Here is a 7,395-nt window from a genome sequence, read left to right on the forward strand (position 1 = left end):
TCCCGTAGTGACTGAGTATGAATAGCATGTAATACACCATTTATTGATAGTTTTTTATGATGTGGGTTTAACCACTTGCCGACCATATAACTTACATATACAGTGGCAAGATGGCTCTGCTGAGCAGGATCACGTACCTAATACGTGATTCTGCACTTCTGGGTCTGGGGCACGTGCGCTGCTGGCAGCCCTCTCCCATTGTGGTTATACACAGCGGGAACTGATAGGCGGGTACAGCGGCCTCGATGTCCCAATATCCAAGTCCCGCTATAAGTGGCTGATTTCTGCCATTACTAGTAAAAAATAAATAAATTGAAATATCCCATAGTTCGTAGACACTATACGTTTTGCGCAAACCAATCAATATATATACTTATTTGGATTTTTTTTTTACCAAAAATATGTAGCAGAATACATATTGACCTAAATTAATGAAGAAATTTGATTTTTTAAATCATTTTATTGGATGTATTTTATAGCAGAAAGTAAAAAATATTGTTTAGGTTTTTTTTTTGGTTTTAGAGAAAAATATTAAACCCGCAGAGGTCATCAAATACCACCAAAAGAAAGCTCTCTTTGGTGAAAAAAAGGACACAAATTTTATTTGGGTACAGCCTCGCACAAGTGTGCAATTGTCAGTTAAAGTAATGCAGTGGCGTATCTCAAAAAATGGCCTGAAGGGGGTAAATCCTCCAGAGGTCAAGTGGTTAATGACACTTTAAGTTGCCTCTGGATGGTGTGAAGACAGCAAGTGACCATACTGTCTGGACAGACTGGGTTTAAGGAGCTATGTCAATGCATAAAGTACAATATTTAAACAAAAAAAAACATATATAATTGTGATGGAACCGACCCACACCGTGCTTGAGTGCTTCCGTCAGTATACAGCTACACAAGCGGGCGGATTTCCTCACTCGATCCACGATGATCGGGGAAGAGCGGCGGTGATCACCGCCTCTCCTCCCCTGGCCCGACTCCCGCTGTGTCTGAATTGCTTCCTAAGCAATGCTTTGATTATTCAGGAGTCACAGACTTCATGGCAATGGTCTACAACAGGTTATACGTCTCACAGTGTAAAGTGGGATTAAATCTTCATATATTTCTTGAGGGATATTGTTGATAAATATTACTGTCCCATTTGAAGTAATCCAAACCATATTCTCAGTGTCTATTAAGTAGTTGTCCCTAATAGACACAGGGTGACTTACAAATAGGAGGGACCTGGGGAGCTGAGACAGGGGTTTCCCAACCTCTCTAAGGTAAGCTGAGTTCCATTGGCCCCCCACCCAAAGTGACTCTCGTCACATCTCTCCCCTTTTGGAAGGAGACTAACACAGGAGGAGACCCCAGACGGGTTGATTTCAAAGTTAGTCCGTAGTTCAAGTCCCCCAATGTCTGTATCCACACAGTACCCCAAACAAAGTGTCCCGAACAGAGCGTTACTCACCCAGCCAACCTCTGCCTCTGTTGTAGAACATACCCGCGGCTGGAGAGAAGACAGGGTGGATGGGCTCACTCCGTCATGCTGTTGGGGATCTGGGCTGACTTCCCAGCATCCCTGGGGTATCCAGGTGGAGACCATAGTCCCATCCACTTTTTCTAAATAAAAATCCCCTAGTGTTTGCAGAGCAAGGCTGACATCCTCATGTCCAAATGCCAGACCTTTTTCTGGGGTAGTGTCAGTGGAAACCAAAGTCCCATTCACTACCACAGGAAATCCATCCTCTGTTAGTTGTGGGCAGAGGCCAGCAGCACTCATTAAATCTCTATTAAATCACTTAATAAATCACTCTATTAAATCCCCAGTCTTTGGAACCAGTGTCTAGGGATCGAGGTTCACCATCTCCTGTCCGTGGAACCCAGAAGATGTTATTGGTGCTGGGCAGTGGCTAGCCGTGCTCTGCCCTGTTGTCAGCACTTCAGCTTTGGGGACAGCAATCTCCGGAGTTTCCGAGGCCGATTCTAAGGCATGCTGCTGAACGTGTTCTAGCAGTTTCCTGTATGCCCTTTCCAGGTGCTGTTTTCTTTCCTTAGTAAGTATTCCAGATCAGGTTTAAGCTCTGAAACCCCTGAAAGACTGAGCATAGCCTCTCTGTATTCTCACAGGTCCTCAAGGGTAGGTTCCCCATAATCACCAAACACAAACAAATCTGTAAGGCTCTCTCACAGAAATCCAGGGCTGCCAAAGTCATATCCCTCTAGAGAGCATAAATATTCCTGCTCTGCGTGCCATTGCAGAGCTCGATATCGATTGTCCAGCTCTCTCTCCTGCTGGACCAGCCTGTCTAACTTGGACACCCATTGCTACTGTGACCGCTCTCCCAGAAATGGCATCCGCAACTCCAGTTGGTCAATGGCCTGTTGCCCTGGGGTTGGAAAGCACCTGCCCTGGTGGTGTATACCAGTGACCTAGAGGGCTCCATTTCAGACCTCCACTCAAACCTGCTGCCTAATCTCCAGGTATTGATCAGCATACACAGTCCTGGGGATTGCTGAAAGGGCAATCTGGAACAGCCCCTGGAACCCTGATGCCAGGTCCACATCTCCGATGGTGTGACCGAAGTCTGCTATCGCAATCTTGTATCCCGGTGGTGGTTTGGGCGTGTTCACAGGAAGGCAGCACTATCCCAAAGCTTGCCAGTTGCCGCCAATGTGCTTGAGTGCTTCCGTCAGTATACCGCTTCCTCCAGTCTTGAACATAGATATCAGATATTACAACTGCATAACATACGAGACTAGCCGACAACCAGAGCTGTCAGATAAAAAGGGGGTGCAGTGAGGAGAGCTCTGAGTGCTGATTAGAGGGAAGGTACACAGGCAGCACACAGGAACAGAGCTGTGGCTGTCAATCAACTCGAGCTCCCTCCCCTCACCATTTTTCTCTTGGTGTCAGGAAAACTTGTCAGAAGTGATTCATGCTGATGGCAGAACTACAGAAGACAAAAATGACATTTAGTGCTCTTAATTGAGACAAATGCACCCTAAATAGAGAGATATACGTTGTTCATATTTTATGTCTTAGGTTTACAACCATTTTAAGTACATTAAGGGCTAGTTCACACCACAAGCCATTTAGTGCGTTTCTTTTCTGCATCAAAAATGTGTGGAAAGTAGGTTATCTGATTTCCAATTGCATAGTTCACACCAGTGCCGTCAGTCTTAGGGCGTTCCAGTTCCAGAAAACAAAAGTAGAACATGCTGCATTTTTCCTGCACTGGACTGTAGTGGAATGCGATAAAATGCAACAAAAATGCACTGGAACACTTAAAAAAACTGGATTTTTGTCTTACCGCAAAAAACCTTTTCTCTGAAGTTCATTGACAGATGCAGCTCAAAATAATTCTTGACCATTGGGTTATGCTGCCCCCTACAGGAGTAGAACACTAGGCAGGAAAAAGCTTTACCACGCCTATGGGGTCGTCCCTGCAGGCATACACCTACACACTCTGCTATAGGCTTCAATTTTATTGCAAGCAGTGTTTAGAGGAAAAAGCCCAAACGCACTCAAGATAGAGGGACAGTTGTAGCGTCTGTCAATGAACTTCAGAGAAAAGGATTTTACGGTGAGACAAAAATCCAGTTTTCTCTATCATTCATTGACAGACGCAGCTCCATTTAACTCTTGATCATTGGGACGTCCCAAAGCAGTATTTGCATGAGGAGTGGGAAAACAAACGCAGAAAAAGAACATAATTCCCAACAAGGCTAAAACTTTAGCCAACCAGAGAATATAGAGCTCAACCAGGAACAACAGGAGCTCACCAGGACAAACACCCCAAAGAGACCATGGGCCTAATTCACTATAAGTTTGGAGTAGAGCTGCTCACTTCTCCAAAAATAACTCCAGCCTAAACTCATTAGCATTTTAATTAGGTGAAGCTGCTGGAGGTAAACCTTCAACTAGGTGCTATAGTGAATTCGGGTTTGGAGTTAACCAAATAGTGAATTCGGGCTTGGAGTTAACCAAATTCCGTTTGTGTTTTTCTTAAAAAGAAATTTATCTATTCTGAATCACTATTACACAGCAATGTCATTTATTATGGTTTATTTTATTTTTTTTAGGTATATTGATGTATCTTATGCGTTTTAACCTTTAGATTTACTTATAACAGACTACACAGCTGTCTAATTAGCAATCTTCATTCTTTATTCATCTGAAACTTTCAGGCATGTCTGATTGTGCTGATTGTGTTCAGCACTTTGGTGGAATGGTCTATGCTCATAGACAAAGATTGTTAGGTCATGAGTTCAAGGCCCAACCATGCTAACACCCTGTGTGTTCACAGTTGTATGTCGTTATTTTTTTGCCACATAATACATTGGCTACATCACCTAAAATTGCATGTCAATGCCCATGTATATTCAAGAAACAGATATGCATATGTGCAGGGTGCAATTATGCATTTGCCAAGTTTCAGTATTTATTTACAGCTGTGTAAAATTTAAGGAGGTGATGGCATACTTGGGATTTGAACTCATGCTCTGTGTTTATAGATAGGAGCACTTAACCACTAAACCATTGAGCTGAGCATGATTACCCTTGGAATATTTAGTCCCATGTTTCAATAGTTAACCACTTCCTTACAGGGCAGTTACACCCCCTTCCTGCCCAGGCCAATTTTCAGTTTTTTATGCTGTTGCATTTTGAATGACAATTGTGCGGTCATGCAACCCAGTACCTAACCCAAATTTATGAATTTTTTTTTCACACAAATAGAGCTTTCTTTTGGTGGTATTTGATCACTGCAAGGTTTTTTTTTTTATTGGCTAAAAGAAGACCTAAATGTTTGACCCCCCAAAAAATGTGTTCCTGACAGACTCCATGGCAGCATACGTATCGGGTTTGGTCCCGCCTCCAAACCTACCCTATAGGGCATCCACTCCCATAAATCTTTGCACCTGTTCAGCACACGTGTTCCTTTTTTCTCCTCCTAACGGATTACCTTTATCCTACCTGAAGATGGATCCCAGGAGATGGATGTCTCTACCATTCGGGTAATGAGTTTTTTTCTCCAATAAGCCCCAGCTGTTGCGGGGTATAGAGCAGGGGTGAAGATTCGGTCTGATGTGCACCTTGGCCAGAAAGCCCAGCTGCTGCGGGTGGTCTTCCCCCCTATAAGAAAATATGAAGTCCGGTGTGTGCTATATTCCCATCCATCCCTAGTGGCTAGCGGTTTCATTGGTGGTCAGTGAGTACCCCTTCCTTATTGTATTTTTACTCCATGGCAGCCTAATTTTTTATTTGCAGCTTTGTGTGTGTGTCTCCTTACCTTTTTTCTTCCTGTTCCCTGGTGGCTAGGGCTGCGGGGGCCGGTCCAAACTCACTTCCTGACCGGCCGCCGGTTTGCTGGCTACTGCGCATACGTGAGCGCCTCGGGAATGAGGCTTGGTTCTCGAGCATGCGCAGTGAGGGTGCGGCGCATGCGCAGTGGGGTTTTTTTGGCGCTGCTTGATGAGGCTTCCAGTCATGCTCAGACTGGACAACACCTCGGCAGTCACAACACGCAGTTGGTCCTTGCTGCGGGAGGTGGAACCAATTATGGTCTGGGCTCAAAAGAACTTGTCCGACCTGTCAGCAGTATACGTTCCGGGAGTCTGAAATGTCCAAGCCGATTTTCTATCTCGTGTGCAGTTGGACAACAACGAGTGGTCTCTCCACGAAGAGGTCTTCGAGTGGATCTGGTCTGGGTTTCTCCCCAGAGGTCGACCTTTTTGCCTCTCCTCACAACCACAAGTTGAGGAACTACTATGTGAGGTTCAGGGATCCTCAAGCTCTAGGGGTAGACGCTCTCACGGATCGGTGGAGGTTCCGCAGGGCATATGCCTTTCCTCCAGTTCCAATAATCCTGCAGTTTCTCCGGAGACTCAGGTCAGAAGCAGTGGAAGTAGTGGCGGTGATTCCATTCTGGCCCAACAGGCCCTGGTTCCCTCTTCTAACACTTCTCAGTGTTCAGGATCCGATCCCGCTGCCCCTCAGGCAAGATCTGCTATCTCAAGGTACCATACTGCATCCCTGTCCAGCCCGGCTACATCTGAAGGTTTGGTTGTTGAGAGGGGAAGGCTACAGGCCTTAGGTTGCCCTGAAGAGGCTATCTCTACACCTTTGAGCGCCAGAAGGAGTTCAACCAACAAAGTGTATGAGAGAATTTGGTCAAGATTCTCCTCGCATCTGGCCGCTAAGTCCAACCCTCATTCATCCATCAGAATCCAGGATGTGTTGAGCTTTCTGCAATCTGATCTAGACCTTCCACTCTTGGTGTGTTCTCTGAGAGTCCAGGTTTCGGCTATTTCAGCTTTTACCGGCATCTCTTGGGCTAGCCATACTCTGGTCTGACAATTTTTCAAGGGGGCAGTAAGACTCAGGCCCCAGAAGAAGCCAAGGTTACCTAAGTGGGATCTCCCCTTAGTCCTGGACTTTCTATAACATCGTATTCATGATACAGATAAAACTCTTACCATCAAGGAGTTGACATTGGTGACTGTTTTCTTAGTAGCCATTACATGGGCGAAGAGAGTTTCTAAAAATCGGAGCCTTAGGGGCGCAGGAGCCCTTCCTAACCTTTTTTCCAGATAGGGAGATAGGGTAGTCTTAATCCCTATGTTGGAGGCTAGACTGAAGGTTACTTCCGTTTTTCACGAAAACGTGGATGTTGAAAATTGCCTCAAGCAGTATCTGGAAGCTACGGTCTCCTTCCAGCAGTCAGAACATTTGTTTGTCAGTTTCAGTGGAAAGAACAAGGGACTTCGGGCTTCTTCAAGGTCCATCTCCTCTTGGATCATCCAAGCTATCCAATGGGCTTACAGGGCTAAGGGCTTGACCCCTCCAGTGGCGGTTACGGCTCACTCGACTTGGAGTGTCTTCACGTCCTGGGCAGTATCCAGACACGTCGCGCCTGAAGTGATTTGTAGAGCAGCATCCTGGTCCTCTATAAATACATTTTTGTCTCACTATTGTGTTGAGCCGGTGGCTCTTTCTTCTGTTAACTTTGGTTTACAAGTCCTGTCAGTTTGACAGAGTAAATTAAACTTTTTGTTCAGCACCTGCCCACCCTGTTGTGTACGGCGAGTTATTTCCCGATACGTATGCTGCCATGGAGTCTGTCAGGAAAATGGAAAATTGATATCAAATACTTACCGTAATTTTCCTTTCCTGATGGACTCCATGGCAGCAGGAGTTCCCTCCCAGTTTCTAAGGAGGATAGTTACAGAACACGTGTGCTTAACAGGTGCAAAGATTTATGGGAGTGGATGTCCTATAGGGAGGCGGGACCAAACCCGATAAGTATGCTGCCATGGAGTCCATCAGGAAAGGAAAATTACGGTAAGTATTTGATATCAATTTTCCATTTTTTTGTTTATGTAATAAAATTTGGTAAATCAATATGTTTTTTGTTG

Source organism: Pelophylax lessonae (assembly GCF_965119305.1).
Source record: "Pelophylax lessonae genome assembly, chromosome: 1".
NCBI classification, from domain to species: Eukaryota; Metazoa; Chordata; class Amphibia; order Anura; family Ranidae; genus Pelophylax; species Pelophylax lessonae.